Raw genomic sequence first — 24,319 nt, 5'->3', positions numbered from 1 at the left:
TGCGCGCACAAGCCTTCATGGCTACAATTCCACGATGTCCCGCGTGAACCAAGGACATGGCCTGTTCTCGAGCTGCCGCAGGTATGACAACTCTTGAGCCCCAGCTAATGCATCCTCGATGGATAGCAAGTTCGGTAGCTCTTCTTCGGTATGGAGTGAACCTGTCTCCCTGTAATCGCTGCACGGTGCCATACTGCTGAAAAGACTTCCGCAAGAATGGGGTCCTCTTGAGTGAGTGTGGATACAACGTCAGCTGTCAACGGTGGTCGCGGTAACGCCTCAAACATTAGGATGTCTCCAGGTGGGTGAGGTTCTTCAATGCGGTCTGGCAGTGGAAGTCGGCTAAGCGCATCCGCATTCTGGTGACGACTACCGGCGCGATACTGGAGGTTGTAGTTGTACGCTGAGAGTTTGAGGCACCACCTTTTCATCCTGGGCGAAAGCATCTCAGGTACAGGCTTTCGTGGCCCAAGAATCCCGAGTAACGGCTGGTGATCCGTCAAAAAGGTGACTTCTCGGCCCACAATGTACTTGTGGAAATGAGTGGCTGCAAAGACTACAGCAAGTCCTTCCCGGTCGAGTTGCGCGTAGTTACGCTCAGCGGAACCCAATGTCCGGGATGCGAATGCAATTGGTGCCTCTCTGCCTTGACTGTCCAGCTGAGCAAGCACGGCACCTACGCCATAAGGCGAAGCATCACAAGAAATTAAGAGGGGCTTGCTTTCATCATAGTGTGCCAAGACAGTCCTCGACAAAAGGCACTGTTTGAGCTCATCAAATGCCTTTTGATGCCGCTGCTCCCATTTCCAAGTTTTGTCCTTCGCCAGCAGCTCGTACAGTGTTGACGCCACTGTAGCGCGGCGCTCCAGGAAGCGGTCATAGAAGGCCAGCATGCCCAGAAAAGACTGCAGTGTTTGCTTACTTGTGGGTGCTGGTGCCTTCACGATGGCCTCAACCTTGTCATCTGACGTGTGGATCCCTGCTGCATCAATCTTGTGACCAAGAAACTTGACTTCAGCCACACCAAACTGACACTTGGATTTGCACAGTCGAAGGTTTGCCTGGGCCAGTCGCTCCAGAACTGCCGCAAGACGGTCTTTGTGCTCTTTCGCTGTTGCTCCACTCACTATGATATCGTCCAGGTAAACACATACTCCTGGCAAGCCACTCAAGGTTGTCTCCATAAAGCGCTGGAAAATTGCTGGAGCAGCTGAAACGCCAAATGGAAGCCTGTTAACTTTGTACAGACCCTTCGTGGTGTTGACTGTGAGAATCTGTGCTGTCTCTGGACTGACGTGAAGTTGAGTGTAAGCTTGGGCCAAGTCCAAGGTGCTGAAAACTTGCCCTCCCTTCAAAGTGCTAAACACTTCCTCTGTTGTAGGCAAGGGGTATGAAGTCTTCTTCGCAGCCTCATTTACGGTACAGCGGTAGTCACCGCAGGCACGCAAGCTTCCGTCTTTTTTCCGTACCCATACTAGTGGTGTAGCCCAGTCTGAGTGTTGGACAGGCTCCCAAATACCGTCTTCTACGTACTTGTCAATCTGCGCCTCCGATGATGCGCGCATGGCAAAGGGCACAGGCCGTGCCTTGAAGAACTTGGGGCTTGCCCCCTCCTTCAGTTCCAGATTTACTGGTGGGCCTGTGTGTCCCGTGGTGTCTTCACAAAAAACGTCATCATACTTCCGTAGCAGCTTGGTCAAAATGCCTTCGTCCGTTGTCTGGTGAATGCCGTGAAGCGCGATGCCCAGCTTGTCAAACCAGTTGCGTCCCAACAAGCTGCATCCTGTGCCTTGGACAACAAGAAGTGGTAGTTGACAAGTCGCGTTCTTGTGAACAACATTAACTGTCGCTGTTCCAATGACTTGGAGTTGCTGACCTGACCAGGTGCGTAGATGAATGTCGTCCTGCTGTAGTGTAGGTGCGTGCGTTGGCCACACAGTTTGAAAAGTGTCTCTGCTAACCATGGTACACGCTGCACCGGAGTCAACCTCAAAAGTCACTGGTTTGCCATGCACTGTAAGCTTCAGGGTGAACTTCGGGGTGTTGAACCCGTCTGCCACTGTACAGAGATCATGGAGCGTTGAAACGTCTGGTTTGGTTTGCTCCGTCACGTTGGCAGTCTGTGAAGTTCCTAAGGAAATGCTGCGCTGGTACGTCTTTTTCTCAGCCTTCTTCCTTGAGATACAAGCCTTAACAATGTGGCCTTGCTTCCGGCAGTAATTGCACGTTGTTTTGATGAACTTACATGTCTTGGGACTGTGGGATCCATCGCAGCGCCAACAGCGTTGTCCTTGAGAATGCGCCTTGGAATTCGTAGCGCTGTCGCTGGCGTGCGCTGCTGCCTTGTTGACTTCCGCGTGATCAGTTTTTATCTTATGTTGTTGCTGGACGGCGCTTTCCGCTCGAATAGCGAAATCGTAGGCCTTTGTAAACGTGAGCTCCTTCTCTGCGAACAGTCGCTGTTGAAGGTTCTCGTCGCGGAGACCACACACAAAGCGATCCCGCAACATTACATCTAACGGCAGAAGCGTTGGATTGCAGTCCGTAGCTCTCTGCTGTGTTGATGCCGCTCCACCAGCTTGCGTCGCCGGGGGTGCTGTTGCCGTCGGCAGCGTGCCAAAATTGCAGCTCGTAGCTAACTTGCGTAGTGCCGCAACGTAGTCGTTCACCGACTCGCCTGGAAGCTGATCCCGCCTTTGAAACATGGCACGACTGTAGACCTCCGACGGGCGAGGGTCGTAGTGCGCCTGAAGTGCGGCCACGATCTCGGCATAGCTCACTCGGTCCGGCGTCTTCGGTTGAAGTAGCGCACAAACCACGTCGTAAATGTGAGCACCGCACAGTGTAAGCAAATGTGCACGTTGCTTGACAGGGTCGGTCACATCGTTGGCCTCGAAGAAGAATTGTAGTCGGCCGAACCACGATGACCAGTTGGAGCCGGTGAACTCCTCTAAACGTGACGAAAAATCATGCTGGCGGCCAGCCATGACTTACTGGATGCACTGGGGTTTCCCTGCCGCGGGTGATCCGCCTCGTCGCCAATGTTAAGTACTTTGTTGAGTACTGCAAATTACTTTATTCATCCGAGGTTTACATGACTTGCGGTGCACAAGATGGAGACCGTGCCGAGAGAGTTGGCGGGGAAAAACACGGTCACGTGATTGTCTCCCGAAAGGTGCCCACCGGGGACGTGGCGCCACCCATCGTAGCACTGGGGAACTCACGCGTGTAGTTGCACGAATTTTAATACGCGGCAGCACCTGTCCACTTTGGAATCTCAGACACAACAGGTTTGTAAGAGGCAGCTAATTTGTTAGGTACGTAAATGGGAAATATGGGAGTAATAGCAATAATAATAACCAGATTTCGTTCACTTCCGCTTCCGTTCACGTTATCGTAGTCGTGTGTCGGCAAATCATTTGCCGATCTCCTCATTGCTGTCTGAACTCATGGTAAACCAGCTCTCAAAAGCAAAAACAAAATTGACGCAAAAACGCACAAAACAGCCCGAAACGTCACACCAACGCGAAAGCCCATTGGGCAAATGAATTTGGCTCATTTTGATCCATGCCACAGCAGGGTCTGGCTCATTTTCCACACGACGTAAGATCTGCGTACACGTTTGCAGGGAATTGTCTCAACTATTTATTTGCCACATTGTTTTAGGGGAAAGTTGCCCCGATTTTCTTGGCAGTGCAGTTTTACCTGACTTAGTTTTGGTTTGTGGATTAGGTTCATTTCGAAAAAAAAGATGAATCATTTGGTGGTCAATGTGGGATTAAAAAAAACAGGCGAGGTATGTTTGCTCCGTTTACGCGGAAGCCAGTACCGCTGTACACTGGCTTCGTGCTCTGCTGCCAGCCTGCCACTTGAAATTCGCTGCACCCCCTTTACCCTGTTTGTCTGCAATTGGTGCTTCGGTTCTCTCAGACAGAAGTAACTTATCGCTTGTTTCGCCAGGGTGGCGGTTTCAGCGGCTCGGGTCGCATGTGTTTTGGTGGGGAAGAAAATGTTTGTATTTGAACATTCAACAAATCCCTCCATCCTAGCGCGCCGTGGTGTGGGCCGATACTATCGCCCATGCCTAGTGTTTGTGGCTCAACGAATTCCTTCCCTGAGCCGAAATCACAGCGCGTTTTTCACTAGCTTTCGTGGAAATGCTGCTTTTGTGTTTGTCGGTAAGAAGGGTAAGAACTCTTCTTGCCGCCGAGAAACCCGGTGTATGGTTTCTCTGCGCAATGCCTTCCAACGTCTCGCTCGCGCACGTGTGCAGCGTCTACCGAACAAGCCAAGGCGACACAAGGGCTTGGAACCGGATGGCGACGAGCGGAGTGGCGCGAGGGGATGCTTGACCCGACCGTCCGGCGCCTCTAACATTACGCCCGCTTAGGGAAAGCTACCGTGGGAGTACAAAAGCCTTGTTCCACAGTCGGTGCGTCCATCTGGACAAGAAGGATCGCTCAAAAATGAAGCGCAACAACGTTACCAAGCCCGGCGACGGCAGGATGACAAAGTGAAGGCGCGCATCGCAGTTGTACGGCGGCAAGAGACACCGGCGGCATTCCGTTGGACAACTAAAGGCAGTGACAGCGGAACTGTTGATTGACAGCCATTGTGGTTAATGGCTGCTATGCACAACGGCGGTGTAGTGATGCCAGCGCCGGTGGACCCCGTCGGGGCGACGACCCTCCTCCCTTCTCGCCGCTTTGCCTTGTCCATGATTGACAATCCAGCGCGCGAAAACACGGCACAAAAAGGAACGAGAGTTAGACAGGAGTTGCCTTGTCCCCCAAGCCGTCGGCGGAGTGGCAGCCCTTTGGGACGGCCTTGCCGGCGACCGTCTACGCGGCTTTTGGGAAGACTCGTTTCCTCCCAACTTTCTGGGGCGGCGGACAGGGGGGAGCGGGGGTCAAAATCCTAATTGGTACGTGTGTTGCTGTGTGGAGGCTGCTTCCCTTGCGGCTGCATGAGCAATTTTGCTGAGTTTGTCCGGAGCTGCGGCCAACAGCGGTCGCATGAAGACTTGCTCTCGTGGCAGTTTCTGCGTGCCAGAGCCCCACGAATTTCTCGCCAACCGCGCGGCGGTTTGGCACCCGTTTCGGCCCCCGGGCCCCCATCAGGGATCATGCCGCGATACCCTTTTTATGCTCTGCGGCACCTTTTAGTTGTAATCCAGTTTTCATTACCATGTGTCACCTTATGTTCATGCTTCGTCGTCTCCTGTAAATAAGTGTAAATAGACTTTTTCTTCATCATCTACTTGCCTCGTCTCATCATCGGGTCCTTCACCATCCTCCACGACGACACCACCCACCTCAACAACGAACCAAACTTTACTGGCGGGTTTACGGACCCCGAGCTGCATTCCTATGCACAGTCCTCGAGAACACCGGGCTTCAGCGGGGAAGGGCACGGAGTCTAAGTGGCCAATGGTCAACATGAGAGAGACGGGGTGCCGCGGGTGAATGGTGAAAATGAACCCGGGCCGGACATCTCGACGGACCCGAACCAGACTTTTGGCTGAGAGAAATTTCGGCTTGAAAATTGGACTGCGAACTGTGTCTTTGTATTAGAGAGGTTATGAAACCCCGGGTACATATGATAGCTTATTCTCGAGATGTCGGAATATCGTCGAGGTGTCGGCAGAGAGTAACGAGTTTACTTCACCAGCGGTCCGAACGAGAGGACAGAGGAGACGCTCATTCCAGCCTTGCAGGACAAGCCACGCTGCGACGTCGAGGAAGCGACAAGGCGCATCCCTGGATATAACAAGTTTCTTTACAAAACTGCCAGAGGTAAGCGGTGACGCGCTGGCGCATGCCACCGTTTTTTTATCTGCATTTCCTGCAGTCCAGTGCGTCTAGACACTGCAATTTCCGAGGCCTGAATCATTGGTGCTTTGAATGGCAGACCGGTAAACGTCGAAATCGGAGGCTGTTTAGGGTAATAACACACGGAAATAGGCGTGTGACATCTCCGATTTACCTACCATTTTGTTTCCTTCCTTCATAACTAGTAGCCACATGTTTTGTTTGGAGAAAAATATGGAAGCGCGAGAGGGTTGCCACGGAGATCTGAACTCTCGAGTGCCTAGGCACTTCCGTTTCTGCCGACTTCCATTGCGTATAACGTGTGGGATGCTCCGGAAATGTATAGTTACTGTGCAGTCCGCGTAATTATTCCCGTAAATATTCTAATTACTGCCGTTCTTTTTTTTTAATCTTGGAAACTTCGCGTAGGGATCTTTAACGCGCGCAGAAATCTCGAACATACGAGTGTTTTTGCTGTTCGCCTCCATCACAAGGGCGGATACAGTTAATTTCATTTCTCTATGCAGGTTTACGCGCATTTATGGTAAACGCTGCGCGTTTATCGTGTTTGTACTAGTAACGGCGGGTACCCTCTCCCTCTCCCCTGATTTGCATAGAAAAGTTACCTTGGGTTGGGCCCCCCCCCCCCCCCGAAAAAAAATTCTGGGTACTTGTCTGGTGGGTGGGCAAACGTCGGGCAGCCAAGCGTCGTGCAGTGTAAGGGGAATTTGGGGAATGACCTCGCGGTAAAAAAGTGCCCCAGATAGGAGCCCGGAGTATTTATTGAATACAAAAGCACCCGTGTGGGCAATATTTGGCGCAGCTTAAAGGGCCCCGAGTATTCTCATACATTTAAAAGTACTACCCAGTATTTCAGAGTAGTGTCATTGCGTGGGAAAGTCACCCTAGGTTCAGAACTTATATTTATTCGTGCACGCTTTCCACAACTTCGTCGAAACTTGCATGCCTCTTCCGAACGTTTGGACACAAAACGTATGCTGTTACTGCGAAAAATGTTCAGCGTTACGATGCCGGGCCGGTTACCGCCGTCTTTGGTCTTGTGAAAAACAAGCCCGGACATATTGCGCAGTGTTGTGTCATACTTTCAGGATAATTAAATTCTGCCCTAGAAGGAAATCACGACTTGGCTACAATCTTTTCATAGATATAAATCTGTAACGCCTGCTATAAAGTATCTCCCCAACAACCTTATCTTTCGTCAGCTGATTGTTTTTTTATTCGCAAACATTTTCAGTGCGGAGGTTAAACGTATTATCCTAACATCAGGCAAGGAACGCCCTTTATAAAATCTCGCCTCACAAACCGGATTGTTTGTCAGCTGATTATTTTCATTCGCATAAATTTTCAGTTCACAGGTTTAAAGCATTACCCTAACAGTAGGCAAGGTCCATTGTCGATCTCATTCAAACGCTCATTGGAACACTAGCTAGCTCCACAATACTTAAATTTTTACGGTGAGGTACATCTACGGCTGCTGGCAGCATGTATATAAGTGCTCTAAACGATGGGTAGCGTGTTTGGAACAACGTGTTTAAAAGAAAATAGGCAAAGGTTTAGACTTAACAAACGTCTTTTTTTTGTTTCCCGCCTGAGGAAGATGATTCGTTTTTAATATATCGAAGTCTACGTCAACCACTGACGTTTAACACAGGCACAGGCCATTAGCTTACAAAGCATACTTCGTTCCTTTGACAAGCATTTAGGCCACAACAGCACTAAATGCTGGCTACGCTTCGCAAAATAGAAAAGCTTGCGAACGTGCGCTTGTTCCTGAACGTATCGTGCACCGCAAATGGTCGCGCGCTTCGCATGCTAACCAGCTGCGGCGGGAGGCGTAATGGCGAATGCCGTAGCAGACGACGCGGCTGTCCTCACCCTCAGCGGAGCGCTCCAGCATCAAGGAACCCTAAGCTCGGAGACTGCACCCGCGCTCGCACGCGCGGCGCCCCGCTGCTCCGGTATTCCGTCGGTGAGTCGAACCATCTGGATCTCTAGCACTGTTTAATGCCTCGCTCCCAATGTTACCGTTGTGGCCTACAATTAGTCGTGAAGCAGTATTTCTAATTTGCACGTTGGAACAAATGCTGCCATTGGTGTTTTGCCCTTCTCGCTTCCTGCCTTTGTCGGTCTCCGAAAACAACGAACCCGCCCGCAGCCGGCGCCCGCAAGGCATGCTTTGCTGAGCGCAGATGGCTGCAAGGTGGGAAATAAGTTAGTGTGTGAAATGTGGCATAGCACATCGTAGGAGTCCACGCGAGTGCAGTGCAATGACCGTGCCTCACTCTGGGGGCTCGTCCTCAATTAACGACGAGGCCCCGGAACAAGGTGAGTATGCCGTTTCTTGCTTCAACTGACCACTCGACCCAATCAGGCCTAGCATCAATAGCCGGTGGGTACTTGAGTGTAACACAAATTACAGCCCGTGTACATGCACCTTCCGCTTGTTCTTGATGAAGCGAACTGGAAGCGTTCCACTAATCTTTATATCATGTTAGTTTACTTTGAACCGCATTCGTGACTACCTATTGCGCACTTCTTTTAGTACGTCTTACGTTCTCGCGCGAGGCGTTGGAAAGCGAGTATCCTCGTATTTTAGTGCGGTGATAATATGAGACGGCAACAGGACCAACCGACACCCAGAGCCCCTAATATTTTTGCCAGTCTATCATTCGCACCTGTCACTGACATTTGCAAACCCCACTTAGTCCATATATAACCTGCTAAGTAGCCCTTGTATTCACATCTCGTAGCCTTAACCTACTCTCACTTTTGCTAGCACTGACCAACAAACACATCTGCCTCACGAGTGTTGATCACGCTAACCTGCACAGCAAGTGATAATTCTTTGGTAACGTAGCCATGCACGCAAAAATGACCACTCTAATATAACGCGTTTCGCTCATGCACGTTATCTGTGGCCACTCCCACTGAATGGTACCCAGATGTGTGAAAGAGGACCAATAACAGTGAGTTCTGACCGCAATTGCAACTAGAGACAACTCCAGAACAAGTATTGCATACTCAGACTGTGGCCACTTGCACCGAATGGCACACAGGCGCTCGGAGAATGACCAATAGCAGGGAGTGCCGCACGCACTTCCAAATAATTGCCACTCCAGGCGACTAGCACTCATACTCGCGGTGTCTAACGAGGGCAGTCTAGTCAAACGGCACCCAGACCAACCTAGAATGACCAGTCGTACTCGCAAAATTTACCACTGCTGGCGAGCAGCACTCGCAGTGTGTATCCACTGCGGCCAAACGGTAACCAGGTGCACCGAAACCGAACACAACCTGTAGTGTCGCTTGCACGCATACTTTCATCGTGGGGCTATATTACGGAGCGTTATTCATATGAGCAGCGAATTACCCCTAGCGTTGAGTTTCAATTCCTTTGCAATTCACTGCGGACGAGTAGCACTCCAGTGTGTTGCCGTTACCGCCAAACCGCACACACATGCACGGAGGTTGACCACAGCAGTGAATGGCGCTTAACCTCATACTTCTGTAGTAGGGAGTTGTCACCGAGCGGCGCCTAGTTGGATGGAGAATCGCGCGTTTTAGGAAAGGGGTCCTGATGCTGTGTGTTCCCCAGACGGCTTAGGGCGCCTTTCTGCGCATGCGCAGAACCCAAGCCGTCCTTGAGGTTTTTGGTTTGTGTTTAGCAAGCCCGCTATTTTCACCAAATAGCGGGCGCCCCAAAGGTGGCCCTAAGAGGAGCTTGCATTCCTTGCGTAGCTCGCACAGCCAGCGAGATCGGGCGTGACGTGCGGCTCGTTTCCGTATCCACCCGATATACTACGACAGTCGCTGAGCTGAATTTTAAGATTCGCCGCGTCGTTCGCAAGAAATGGTCAACCGAGGAAATCGTGAAGCGTTTTCTGCCCTCGCAAATGGTTTGTGAGCACGCCGGCCGCGCCTGCCCGCACGGCCCACGCGCAGACCACAGCAGCTCAGTTTGTCGCCGCTCTTTCGAATCAATCTGATCGAAGTTTAACATAAAGTAGATGTTAGTATGCTGAAAAACTGTAGTAGGGATTGGTATAAGCTGATTTTAAAAGCGGCAATGACATATCTGCCGCGCTGTTAAGCCTACGCTGACGTAGGCCGCGGAGGATCGACTTTCCGACCGGGCACCGCGGTGCGTGGTGCGGCGAGTGGCCGAAGAATGGCGCTACGTGCGCGGAAGAACCGAAACAAGCCGCGTGAGATGTCTTCGGCATCGGTCTGTCAAATAGAAATTATAGCAAAACTAAAGTTCCACATGTGAGAAATGGATGATATTGTTGGGAAAAGTTGCTTAGGGATTGTAATTTTCAGTTGCACAGATAGCGGCGATCAGATATACGCCACGATGCTAAGCCTAAGTTCCCATCACCTGAGCCTTCCCGAGGAACAGAAGCCGGTTGCGGGCTGTTGGGGACGCCCCTCTTCTAAAGCTCTCCACGCACGAGTCGTTGCACTTGGGTTCCCCTAACGTCGTGACCCACAACGCCAGCTTCCCCTATTTAAAACTAGCAGTGAGTGTCAGTCCGATTCTTCAGGAGTAATTACTGTAGGCGAGTAGCCATTCACTGCTGTGGTCAACCTCCGTGCATGTGTGTGCGGTTTGGCGGTAACGGCCATACACTGGAGTGCTACTCGTCCGCAGTGAACTGCGAGGGACGAATGTCATCCAGATGCCAAAATACTCACCACAGTGGTGAGGTTGGCTTGTACTTTAATCCAGGGGCGATCCCAGCGAAAAGCGCCCCGACAGACGATGTGTGGTCCCTACCTGTGAGTGTCAGTCCCAATTACAAGATTCGACCACTGGATACGAGTACTACTTGCAGTTTGTGTCCACGTCGGCCGAACGGCAATCAAATGCGCGGAGACTGACTACAGAGATGAGTCGCTTGCACTCATGCAAGTCTTGGGTCCAATCTTGCCGATCGCCGAACGGTACGCAGACGGCCGTAGACTGTACACTAGGGGTGAGTGTCAGTCCCACTCGCAAGCAGTGACACTGCAGGTGAATAACACAAATACAAGCAGTGAGTGGCCACTACCAAAAACAGCCGTCTGGCACTCGGAGATGGACCATTAGTCGTGAGATTTACTCTCGCTAGAAAGGAATGTACACGACAGCGGCCATAGTAGCACTGATCATTTCGGTATGTGGACACTTCCGCCGAATGCCACCGACACGCACTGTCACTATGGCCGCAGCCACAAGGATTGAGTGCTGTAGACGAGTGACTTTTACTTGCGGTGTGTGGCCATTTACGCTCTAACGGCACCCATCCGCACGTACAATCACCACTGGCAATGTCTGGGCCTGACGTTGCAGAGAGGCGCGAACTCGTACTCAAGGTGGAACGTTACGGGTTCAAAAGGAATTGGGGCCCCCGAGAGTGGCCCCTAGCGATGACTGTCGGTCACAGTCGAAATATTGGTCATTCTATGCCAAAAGCACTCTCACCTGCATTTAGACACAAAGAGTACTTTTAGTGACCGTCACTCCCACTCGCAAGGAGTGCCCACTACAAGCAAGTAGCACGCATACTAGTGTTGTGTAGCCAAATTTGCCGAACAGTAGCCATGCATCGAGAGAGTGAACACTGGCGGTGAGTGTCACTCGCATCCGCAAGAAATGACCACTGGAGGTGAACAGTATGCATACTTGGGATGTGTGGCAAGTATCATCGAGTGGCGCACGGTCGCTTGAAAGTGACCAAAGTGCTCAGTGTCTCTTGTATTATCAAGAAGGGAGTACTGTAGGCGAGTGGCAGCTATATTTACCGTGTGTCACCAATCGCGCCAAACGGTAAGACGTACTGTGTGTCGACAAGTGGTGAGTGTCACTGGCAATAGCAAGCAGTGAGTACTATAGCCGAGTAGCACTCATACGCGCAGTGTGTTGCCAATTGCGCCGAACGGTACCCAGCCACGGGGAAAGTGACAACCAGTGGGAACTGTCGCCCGCTCTCGCAAGGAGCAAATACTGTCAGCGAGTAGCACTCATAATCGTGGTGTGTGGCCAACCTCACCTAACGGTACTCAGGCGTACAGTGTGACAGCTTGTGGTCAGTGCCGTTCGCATTCGCAAAGAGTAACCCCTCACTGAAATTGTACGCGACACTGTAACAGGCGTATTTTCCGTTCTTGCCCAATTCGTCGAATTGCACTCAGACGTGCGTAGGGAGACCTAAGCGGTGACTGACTGTCTCTTGCATTCTCAAAGATTGACCACTATCAACAAGAGGAGCTCACCCTTGGTGCGGGTGGCCAATATCACTGAACGCTGCCGAGACACAGGGAGAGTCACCACTAGCGGCGTGCATGAATCGCACTCGTAAGGAGTGACAACTGTAGCCGATATGATTTCATACTAGCGGGGTTGTCGCCGCTCGCACCGAGTGGCACGCAGACGAGAAAAGAGCGACCGCTAGCCGTGGGTGTCGGTTGCAGTTGTAACAAGAGACCACTCTGCTCCGACCGTCCTCATACTCGCGGTGTTTTGGCACTCCGCCACTAGTAGGCACTCTAGGCCAGTAGCAGTCGCCGAAGTGGTTTCTGTTCAGTCTTTCTTAACGGCACTCAGGTGAGGCATATAGCAACCACTAGTGGTCAGCGTCGCACTACGAATGACCACGACACAAGTAGCATTCACGCGCACCCTGACACTTTTGTCGAATGTCACCCACACTTCAAGGTGACAACTGTAGTCGAGTTACCCTGATACTCGCGGTATGTGGACAATCTCAACAAGTGGTACGGATACACACGGAAAGTGCTTACTAGCAGTGAGTGTCGCTCCTACTTAACAGTATTGACCACTGCGGTTGATCAACCCTCATACTTGTGGTGTTTGCCCAATTTCACCGCACGACACTTCAGACTGACAACTTGTGGTGAGAGTTGCTTGCACGTAAAAGTAATGCCCACTGTAGGCGAGTAGCTCTCGTGTCTTCGGTGTGTGGACAATCACCTCGAACGGCACGCAGGAGTAACCATTGTTGGCGAGCAGCACTCATACCAGTGGAGTTATTGCCACTCCAACCGAATAGCGGAAAGTTGAGCAGACGGTAACCACAGTGCTGAATGTCGCGCGCACGCAGTGACAACTCCACGCGAGTAGCACTCATACTTGTGGTGTTTGCCCAGTTTTGCCGCACGGCACTTGAGACTGACAACCAGTGGTGAGGATTGCTCGCACTTCCAAGGAATGACCACTGTAGGCGAGTAGCTTTCCCACCCGCAGTGTGCGGCCAATCACTCTGAACGACACGAAGAAGTGACCACAGTAGGTGAGCAGCACTCATACCAGTGGGATTAGTGCCACTCCAACAGAATGGCACAAAGCTGAGCAGAGAGTAACCACAGTGCTAAATGTTGTTCGTACTCATAAGCAGTGATGACTCTACGCCAGTAGCACTCATGTTTGTGGTAATGACCCCCCGCCCCAAAAGGCATATAGACGTGCGAGGTGCGACTACTAGCCATGAGTGTCGCAGTCGTAATAACTGACGACTTTAGGCCAATAGCGCTCATACTTTGAGCATTTAGACACTCCTGCCAAACGGCCTCCAGACGTGCACAAAGTGACCACGAGCGGTGATTCCACTCGCGACGACTGATAACAGTGATCACCTTTGGCGAGTAGCACACATAGGCCCATGAGTGACATCTGCGAAGTGTGATCACTGCCACCGAATGACAGCCAGATGGTAAAGAGAGATCAGCAGCGGTGATTGCCGCTCGCACTCGATAAGATCATTTGGGTCGGTAACACTCATGCCGGTGATGTGTGGCCTTATGGTCCTAACGACACTCACACTCGTGTAGAGCGACCACTACGGGTGAGTTTAACTAAACCTCGCAAATAGTGACAACATTAGGCTAATAGCAGTCATACCAGCAGTGTGTGGCCACGTTTTGCTAACGGCCCCCAGACTCGCAGAGTGGCAACTACCAGTGAGAGCCCCGCTACGAGTGACATCTCTAGTCTAGTAGCACTCGTAGTCGCAGCAGATAAAAGTTCTCACCGAATGGCATCCAGACGTGCGCACACTCGCGGTTTGTGTGCCACCTCCTCCAGATTGATGACCCCCCACAGTGTCGCAGTGGCTAAAACGTTTCACTGCTGACCCAAGGACAGGGGTTCAATCCGGGCCGCAGTTGCTGCTTTTCAGACGAGAGCGAAAAGCAAAAAAAAAAAAAAACGCCCGTGTGTCGAGATTTCGGCCCACGATAAAGATCCCCGAGTGGCCCAAAATAATCGGACGCCCTCCACTACGGCGCGCCTTATAGCGGAAATGTAGGTTCGCATAGTGACTCTTTCGTGACCACGCCACAGGCCATTGTTCACGGGTGAACAACGATTTTCAAAACCTCCCACAAAACTAATAACGGCGCTATTCGCACAAGTGACGCCGTCTTCCGTGTGTATTGGGAACTGCTTTTTCAATGTTGCTACCGTTTGTTTACATTTCGCGTCGGTAGACTTCTCGCGAGTGCAATATGAACCCATAGATTCGAACCCAAGGCAGCAGAGAGTTGGGCGGAAATGCGTCCTCTTTCACTGCGCGCAGTGCAAAGGCGGTCGGCGGATTCAGGGAATTCGACCACAGCTGCTGCTGATTTTTTTACCCCAGCAGCAGTGATGACTACAGCAACGATGTGGATTCCTGAGAGGTGCTGCCAGGTTAGGTTCTTCGGGCTCTATTTATGAACAAAACATGCCTAATATCTGATGACTGCGGTATTAGGTTCATGTGTAGGCTCTGGACAACGTGCGGGGGGATATTTTGTAAATTCACTGTGCCGTATCTCGATGTCACCTTCAAGATGACGTGGCGCTCGTGTAAAATTAGCGCTGTGGAGCTACGCGCGCTGCTTCTAAGAAGCGCTAAATATTTTTCTTGGTTTCTAGCGCTGCAATGGTAAAGATGTGTGAGAACACACAGAACCATGCTTGCATGCATATTTGAGAGACCGACTGACTCTCGAGTGGCTTGCAAAGTCGAACACCAGTCGGGGCCGCTACAATGACGGGTCCTCAAAAATCTGAAACTTGCTCCACGGCGTTCACATACATATTGGATCATAGCTTAGGAATGTAGGAACATTTCATATGTCTTAGAATAACTAAAATAATTTTTAGGTTCAGTAAAATCGCGTATTTGTGCTTTGTGTTAACTCTTTTTGTGCGTTTTTTTTTGTTTCTTTAAAAAATGTCAATAACAACACCCATGACACAGCTGCTATGTGTTTCAAAGAGCAATCTATGAGCTACAATTTTATACACAGCAAAGCTAAATGTGTCCTGTAGCTCAAGAGAAGAAACGTTTTCTGGAAGCACTCAACATCGGCCATTTTTTGTTGCAAGGCCTCTTGAATGACCCCGGCATGGCCTAAGGGTAGAAAAAACGCAAGAAAGGGAAGTGCCGAACCAGAGCACACGAGCCGGGTCTAAAAGAGTTTTGATTATTACCAAGAATGAATAACGACTTATTACTTATTTGTAACAATGATCAGTAACATGGGTTCAAACTGGATTTAGATGAGATTAGGGGGAATTAAAGATGAAAAAAAAAGAATTAGGACTCATTTGGCTGGATGAAGGCGAATTAACCGTGATTAAGGATGGTAAATTAAACGCTAATATACGAAAAGTGGACGTGTACAAAAAGATGTCCGTCAGAATCATGCACCAGGCTTTGGGAGCTACTTTCGGTTTATTATGGTCAGCTTTCAAACTTTTCCGCACAAACAGCCTACCTAGTGTTTTTTGGGAGTCGAGGAGTCCGAGCAGTCCCAGGCTTAAAAGTCGGGCGCCCATGTGAGTAAAGTCACACCCCACCATCCTACTCCGAGACAAAGTTTACAAGGAAGCTGTGAGTGCTGCCGTAATGCCGCAGTTATAGCCACATTTTGGTAACAAGCACGTTTCTATGCACGTTCAGTACTCACATATTTTGTCAAGGAAAACGGAATACGTCGGCGTGGAGCTGAGGAGTGGTCCAGGATAGCTGTGGGCGAAAGGGAAAGTTTCATGTTTTCATATTGCTAATGAAAGGTGAGGGATTTTTGAAAATTGAAGTCACGCAAACAGGGAGAGAGATAGGAGTGGCTAACAAACGCGTATACACGGAAGTGTGTTCAGGGGAAACGTACCACAAAAGCACCATGCCAGCAGATAAACACACTAAAAAAAGCAGTCCTAAAAGTTGTGCATGCGCAAGCAGCAATGCCAACTATTGTGGGCATTGTGAGGCGGCCATGCGCCGCACAGGGCTTCCGGTATTTCTGGGGAGGGTTGTTCCGCTGCGTGCCCACAAGAACCACATTTGATGCATATGCATCTTGCAAATATCCCAGAAAGTATTTCTTAAAAAAGAAAAACATTATGTTGACAGAAGGGCAAGTGAACTTTGAAAGAGAGAGAGAGAAAAATAACTTTTATTTGCATCCGTGTAAAAATTACGATGGAGAGTGCATTCGCCCATACCCCGTTCATCCCTTTAACCGCCGGCCGGAAACTCTTTTCGGTGGCGATGACTGCGTTGCTTTTCTACATTGTGGTTGAGTAATAGGTCTCCCAAGGTTCCACATTTCTGTTCGTGTTGTTATAGGAAGGGCACGTCGAGACAATGTGGACTAGGTCTACTAAGATTAAAGACTTCCGGATTCCATTTGCTGTACATTTGAGGTTTCCGGAACAGCCCTGTTTGCAATTTTCTGCCCACAACTTCCTCTTTTTTTCTGAGCTGTTTATCCACCACTGGATAGGTCTTGCAACCAAGCTTATAATGAGAAATTATTTCCTGAAATGTCCTGAGTTCGTCACCCGAACGAAGGGGTTCTTCGCGCAGAGGCGGTGAGTCAGCTGCAATCGACCGGCAAGCGAGACCTCGGGTGGTCGCATGCGCCTTCTCGTTCCCCCACAGGACCTGGTGCGCCGGGCATCATATTGTCACGAAGCCAGCGACGACGCAGTTGCTTCGATGAAAACAAGTTTATTAGAGCGAACTTCTGCTCCCCTAACAACTCAAAGAATACAGGCGCCCAAGCAGCTGTCAACAAAGTGACATGCGAAGTCGAGCGTCGACGATTCGAATTAAAGCACCGGCGTCTGCTCTGCAGGCTTTTCTCTTTAGGCGCGAGTGTTTCTCGAACCGTCGATTTACATCCAGAACAAAAAAAGATTATTCAAGACTGTTCACGTTAGTTCGGGACGCACTTCCCTTGGCACACCGATAACACATACCGGCGCAGCAGGGCGGTAAAAGCAAAACATAAATAAACCCATTGCATGGTTCGCGGCATTACACCCCCTCTAAGAGTGCATCGACCCGATGCTTACATCAGAAACAGTCCGAACAAATAAAAAATAAAAGTCCGTCCTCGTGCGTGAAAAATGTTTTAAGCGAACCACGTGGACGACTTCGGGTCGTGTGCGTCGTCGTGATGTGCTCGAATCACCATCGGAAATCACTTCTTAGGTAAGTTGATCAACACGTCGTAGAATCTGGTAGGGTCCGAAATACCGTCGTAGAAGCTTCTGACTCAGTCCGCGTCGTCCGATGGGAGTCCAAACCGACACACGATCCCCTGGGTGATACTCGGCGTCTCGGCGTCGGAGGTTGTAGCGGCCGGCATCCACCAGCTGCTGGTCCTTTGTATGAACTCGAGCGAGCTGGCGGCCCTCCACCGCACGGTGAAGGTATTCTTGGACGTCGGCGTTGAGGTTGTCGTCTTCTACAAGCGGAAGCATGGCGTCAAGCGTCGTAGTCGGCCGCCTTCCGCAGACAAGCTTGAACGGTGTCATCTGCGTAGTTTCTTGGATAGCCGTGTTGTGCGCAAACGTGACACATGGGAGCACTTCGTACCAGGTCTTTTGTTAAACATCGCCGTACATGGACAGTATATCCTTAATCGTCTTGTTCAAACGTTCCGTTAGTCCGTTCGTTTGGGGGTGGTAGGCCGTCATTCTTCGGTGATCCGTGTTGCTGTAGCGTAAAATTCTTTGCATCAGCTCGGCAGTAAAGGCCGTTCCACGGTCCGTGATTAGAATTCAGGGGCTCCATGTCGCAGCACAACTTGACTTATGAAGAACTTTGGGACTTCTTGAGCACTCCCTCTCGGAAGAGCAGCGGTATAGGCGCAGAGCGTCAGGTAGTCTGTCGCTACGACAATCCACTTGTTCTCAGATCGTGACGTAGGGAATGGGCCCGAAAGGTTCATTCCAATCTGCTGGAAAGGCCTCGACGGGACGGCGATCGGCTGCAGAAATCCGGTGGGTCTCGTCGGCGGCGTTTTTTGTCTCTGGCAGTCACGGCAGCTCCGGACGTAGTGGGTGACGTGGGATGTAGGGCGGGGCCAGTAGTACCTCGCCTTGGTTTTTCTAACTGTGCGAGATGTGCCGAGATGTCCGGACGACGGGTCGTCATGACACGCTTCCAAAATTTTGTCACGAAGATCTGCCGGGATGACAAGAAGGTGATTTGTTCTCGTTCAGGGCTGAAATTTTTCTTCACGAGGACGGAGTTTTTGAGGCTGAATGCTGGTAAGTTTCGTTTGAAGGCCCTAGGCATGGCGACATTGCGTCCTTCCAGGTAGTCGTTCATGACGCGTAACTCAGGGTCGGCACGCTGCTGGGCGGCTATATCACTCTCCGTCACGAATCTGAAGAACGCGCTGTTGGCATCTGAGTCTTGGGGTGGTGGATCGACAGCGGCACGGGACAGACAGTCGGCGTCGGAGTGTTTCCTGCCGGATTTATAGACAATTGTAACGTCGATTTCCTCCAGGTGCAAGCTCCATCGCCCAAGGTGGCCAGAGGGGTCCTTCAAATCGGTGAGCCAACACAGCGCATGGTGGTCTGTCGCAACCTTGAACGATCTACCATACACGTATGGGCTAAATTTTGAAATGGCCCATATGATAGCCAGGTACTCTTTCTCGGAGGCAGAGTAGTTTTTCTCATCATTAGACAAACCACGGCTGGCAAAGGCAATTATCTTTTCACAACCGCTTTGCTTTTGGACGAGGACGGCCCCCAAAGCTACATAACTGGCGTCAGTGGGCATTTATGTTTCGGCGTTTTCGTCGAAATAAGCGAGCACGGGCGGGCTTTGCAGGCCTTTTTTCAGCTCGCCGAATGCTTTTTTCTTGGTCGTTTTCCCAGCTAAAAGGTGTGCTATCTTTCGTCAAGCGTGTGAGTGGCTCTGCAATGCGTGCAAGCTCCGGTAGTATGCGCACAGTCCGAGAAATCTTCGTACGCCCTTCTTGTCTTACACCCTTGGGAAGTTCGCAATGGCTGAAGTTTTTTCCGGGTCAGGTAGGACTCCCACGGCGTTGACGACGTGGCCCAAGGACTTCAGCTCCTCAAACGCGAAACGACACTTTTCAGGCTTCAGCGTTAACCCGGACGTACGAATGGCCTGGAGTACAGGCTCCAACCTTGCAAGGTGTTCGTCGAAAGTCCGGGCGAATACCACAACGTCGTCGAGGTATTCGAGGCAAGTGTGCCACTTCAGGCCAGCTAGCACAGTGTTCATGACTCTTTGGAAACGTTGCTGGCGCCGTGAACAGCACAAAAGGCATCACCTTGAATTCGTATAGGCCGTCCGGGGTTATCAATGCAGGCTTCTCTCGGTCTCTCTTGCCCACTTAAATTTGCCAGTAGCCAGTCTTCAGATCCATCGATGAGAAGTACTTGGCATGGCAGAGGTTGTCGAGGGCGTCGTCGATTCGTGGCAGGGGGTACAAGTCCTTTTTGGTGATTTAATTGAGTCGCCGGAGGCAACGCAGAACCGTAATGTGCCGTCTTTTTTCTTTACGAGTGCGGCCAGCGCAGCCCAGGGGCTTTTTGATGGCTGTATAATGTCGTCGCTGAGCATGTCGTCGACTTGAGTCCGGATTGCTTCCCGCTCGTGTGAAGAGACGCGGTACGGTGACTGTCGGGTAGGTCGAGCTCCATCTTCGGGTATAATTCCGTGCTTCGCTAGTGGTGTCCGACGTAATCTTGAACTTGACAAAAAACACTCGCTGTAGCGGCGCAGCAAATCCAATAATCTGTCCCGATGTTCTTGCGGCCGCGCCGGGTTCATGTCGAAAGGATGCGGCGGCTTGGAAGCATCTGCGCATGCGCATTCAAAGTTGACGACCGCGATCACTTGACTAGCATCTTCCGTTTTCTAGGAACGCAATTGCACCGCCCTTGTTTAGATGCTGGTACTCCTCGGTGAAATTGGTGACTAAAACGTTGGATTTGCATTGCTTTAAACGCGTGGTGCCTTTTGCGACGGAGACACCGCGGCTGAGAAGCAACCTTTGGTCAATCTCTATGATAGCGCCGATGTCAGGAGCAGCATCCTCACAGTAGATGGCGATCATCAACCTTGCGCGGGGTGGCAGGGTGACGTGATCATCGGCGATCGTTACAGCAGCACGGTGATCGGGGTTCGGCTGCGGCGTCGTGGACTGATCGGAGGAAAAGTTATCGGGTGTTGCGTCTGCAAATCAATTATTGCGCCGTTGTTCGTGAAAAAGTCCATTCCAAGAATTATATCGCGCGAGCAGTTAGGCAAAATGACGAACTCAGCAGGGTACGTGGTGCCGCCCATGGGGACGCGCGATGTGCAGGTTCCACTTGGCGTTACGAGATGGCCTCCTGCTGTGCGTATATGTGGACCGTCCCATCTTTTAGTAACTTTCTTCAGCTTAGACGCGAATGAGCCGCTCATTACCGAGTAGTCGGCTCCCGTGTCGATGAGGGCGACTGCCTAAAAGCTTTCGATGGACAAGTGGACGTCGGACGCCGCTTTTCTCGAGTTTCGGTTGCGTCGGGGCGTTGTATCTCGGCTTGTGCGTGTTGACGGTCGGGCACTATGCGTCGTCATTGTCGCCGTCTTCTCAGCGGCAGGCTCTGTCATTTCGGGTACGCGTCGCATTGTGTCGTCGTCGGGTTCGGGAGTCACGTCCGGCTTAGATCGGGTCGTCCGGCTGCGGGTACGGTGTTCCGTGCGGCCATTCGTCGGAGGGTTTTCGTCTTTCGCCGTTGTGCAACTTCACCTCCAGATGTTCCTGCTTTTAGTTTCCCCCGTGTGGGCTGGTGGACCTTCCACGTGCAAAATCAGCATTGCTACGGCTATTGGGCATCTGGTATGGGTAGGGCGACGACGATCTGTTGAAGCGGGCTGGTCCTGGGTTAGTGTTGGACAGGTATTCGTCGATCTCAGTAGGGCGCTGGCTGGGTCGGGGGTGTGTGGCGTCGACAGAGAAACCACGCAGTCCGAGTCTCCTGTACGGGCAGCGACGATAGATGTGATCGGCCTCTCCGCAGTGATAGCACAGCGGAGGATTATCGGCTTTTCGCCATACGTCCGTCTTCCTCGGCGCCTGGGTTTGGCCTGCAGGGGGTCGGGCGGGCGACAATGGACGGTGGTACGGCAGGACTTCCTGATGACGGGTTGAGCAGAGCGGGGTCGACGAACAGCGGCGGAGTAGGTCAGAGCTTTAGGCTCGCGTGGTACTCCGGAAGGGGCAGAGGTTCCCAAATCGAGTTGAATTTCTTCCCGGATCACGTCGCTCATAGAGGTGACACGGGGTTGCGGCGTTGTTGGAAGAGTTTCCGCAGTTCTTCCCTGACGACAGCACGGATTGTCTAACGTAGTGTGTCAGAGCTAACAGCCCTGGCATCGACCGTGTCCGCAACTAGCGCCTTTATGGGACGGTCGTACTGCCTCGTGCGAATTTCCAACGTCTTCTCTATGGCGGCCGCCTCGGACGCGAATTCGGCCACACATTTGGGAGTTGCAGACAAGGCAAGCAAACATTTCTTGCTTTATTCTTCGCATCAGAAGCATCAGTTTCTTTTCTTCGGTCATATCCGGGTCCACGCGACGAAATAGTCGCTTCATTTCCTCCACGAAGAATACGACTCCTTCGTTCGGGTGTTGCGTTCGAGTTTCCAGTAACCCCGCAGCTCGTTCTTTTCTCACCACGGTCGTGAAGGGTTTAAGGAACTCGTTCTAGTCCAGTCGTTCAAGGGGCTCTCGTGGTTCTCGAACAAAGTTCGATCTGCATCCTCCAAGTAAAAGAAAACATGCTGAAAGGTTTCTTCATCGTCCCACCTGTTGAAGATCCGCACGCGTTCCGGCTTCTCCAGCCATTCCTCGGGGTTTTCAGCGGGGGCTCCTCGGAATGTTGGCGGTTCCTGGGGCTGCTGCAGCACGATTGGCGATGTTGGTTGTTGCACCATGATTGTGGTTGCAGCGGACGTTGTCTTGGGTATTTCTTGCAGAAGACCGAACTCGGGCGGCAATCCTTGCAGTCGGCGGCTTGCTCTAGTCGGACTGGCCTGGGGGCTTCCAGAGGTCGTAGTGTGCATAAAGGGTGCGTACTCAGCACCTCCACCAGATGTCATTAAGCCAGAGATGACGCAGTTGTCTTCAAGGAAAACAAGTTTATTTGAGCGAGCTTGTGCTCTCCTAACAACTCAAAGAATACAGGCGGCGAAGCAGCAGTCAACAAAGTGACATGCGAAGTCGAGCATTGACGATTCGAATTATGCGGGCTTTTATCTTTGGGCGCGAGTGTTTCTCGAACCGTCGATTTACATCCAGAACAAAAATGGTTTTTCTAGGCTGTTCACGTTAGTTCGGAACGCTTTCCCTGTCAGAAGAGATAACACATGCGGCATAGAAGATGAAACACGAGCTTCCCTTGGCACAGAGATAACACAGACAACACTGACCGGCGCAGCCGGGCGGTAAAAACAAAAAATAAATAAACAAACCCTACGCATGGTTCGCGGCAATATCATGAGATTTACTCGGTTGGTACTTGACCTTCTCTGAGAATTTTGGCGGCCGTAGCAAAGACCCTACCCATCTCATAATTCTTAATGGCTGCCTTAGTCACTAACAACTACCCTTGTACCAGTGTGTGCTATTGCTAGATGAATAGCAACTTCTGCTTCAGTTGCATTTGTGTTTTTGACAGTGCCGCGCAAGACCGCGTCTCCACTCCCACGAACCACCGCCACTGTGTTTGCGGTCTTGTTATTATCGTATTCGGCAGCGTCCGTTTAGACCACCCTCCATCAGACCTCCCTCAAACTTTGGCTTTCGATACCATAGCCCTCTTCTTTCACTGATCAGCTGTGCAACATAACGTCACGGTGGTGCGTGGCTTCTCGTAGCCCGCAGTTTTCACTTTCACTTGTTTAACACCCACCTCGTTACTGTGACGGCCACAGCCATGTAAAATTACACAGGGGTCTGACCGGGGTTCCCGATCTGTCCCACTGCCTTTCCTGCCACTTATTGACAAGAAAAGGTTGTAATGTGAGTAGCCTGTCCTTAATGTCACGGGCTAGGTTTTGCCCTACAAACGTGTCAGAGGGTCATTTCAGTCTGCTGGCAGGCAATGCATCAGGCTTTTTTAGGTAAGTTAGATTTGTACAGTCAAACCCGGCTATAACGAACCCGGATAGAGCAAATTATGGTATATATCGAACAAAAATATTTCAGTTATGGAAATACATGGGAAACATTCCTTATAACGAAGTTCACATCCGATATATCGAACTCTTGGCGCCTAGAGTGGCCGCCGAAATGCATGATCTCGGAGCGGAGATTGAGATGTGGATTGGCCGCGACCACGAAGCAAGAAACGCGACTGAGACATTGCGCCTCGCACTGAGCGACGTGACACGTTATACTTTCCGTAACTGTTTCCGACGCGCGGGACTCACGACGGAACCCGCCCTGTCAGCGAGTCCTTACCAAGACAGCAGCATCGGTGAACGGTGGGAAGAGTTCGCCAGTGTTCCCGATGATGTCGCGAGTGAAATCTGTCCGGCGCTTATAATGAAGCGCTTTCGGCAGTCGATGTGCTCCGCCAATGCTTCTTAGATTTTTGAGGACGTGGACTCGAACTGGTGCAAACAATGTTTCTTGTAGAGAATGCTATGCTAGTTGAAGCCGCCAAAACGAATGTGAAAACAAAAATCACGCTTTTTTTGCAAAGTGGGCAGTTAAGGCGGAAAGTAGCATTAATACTTGCAATAAAGGATTATTTTGGTATGGTAATGGCTACTGTACTGTGTTTGTTTCTGCATACGCGGACGGGGGGCTCCCGCGGATTGCGAACTCGTAACAATCAGCTCCTTATAGGCGGGTTCGGCCATATCGAACTATTGGCTATATCGAACTAATCACGGTGCATGTTGCAGTTCGCTATAAACGGGTTTGACTGTACCTCTATACCTCTCTAATTTTTTGGAGACTGGAAATTTTACCCACTTTCCAGCCATTCCACTCAACAACCATTTTGCTAGTTTGTGGTGGCGTGAAGAAAAACTCGCAGCACAATCACATAGCCAATGAGACAGCGTGGCAGAAAATTTTCTCAGTTGTATTTGCCATTCTCAGATGCTCTGTAATGTGGCATAGAATAGAGCCTTTCCAGAGCGAGCAGTATAATTGGTTATG

At 51.0% G+C, this 24,319-nt stretch overlaps 1 protein-coding gene across 1 annotated transcript in view; it reads right to left on the bottom strand.

The window, feature by feature from the left end:
• The window catches only part of LOC144162269 (uncharacterized), a 100,004-nt gene that overhangs the window by 62,975 nt on the left and 12,710 nt on the right, over positions 1–24,319 (bottom strand). The window contains exon 2 of the mRNA XM_077692747.1: positions 15,789–15,847. The gene's annotated coding sequence lies outside the window, so the exon portion shown is untranslated. The remainder of the gene's footprint in view (positions 1–15,788; positions 15,848–24,319) is intronic.

This window comes from Haemaphysalis longicornis, unplaced genomic scaffold, assembly GCF_048455015.1.
Source record: "Haemaphysalis longicornis isolate Haplotype H1 unplaced genomic scaffold, Haemaphysalis longicornis Haplotype H1 scaffold_12, whole genome shotgun sequence".
NCBI lineage: Eukaryota > Metazoa > Arthropoda > Arachnida > Ixodida > Ixodidae > Haemaphysalis > Haemaphysalis longicornis.
The sequence above is the reverse complement of the archived record's forward strand: the minus strand, read 5'-3'. Positions and strand labels throughout refer to the sequence as shown.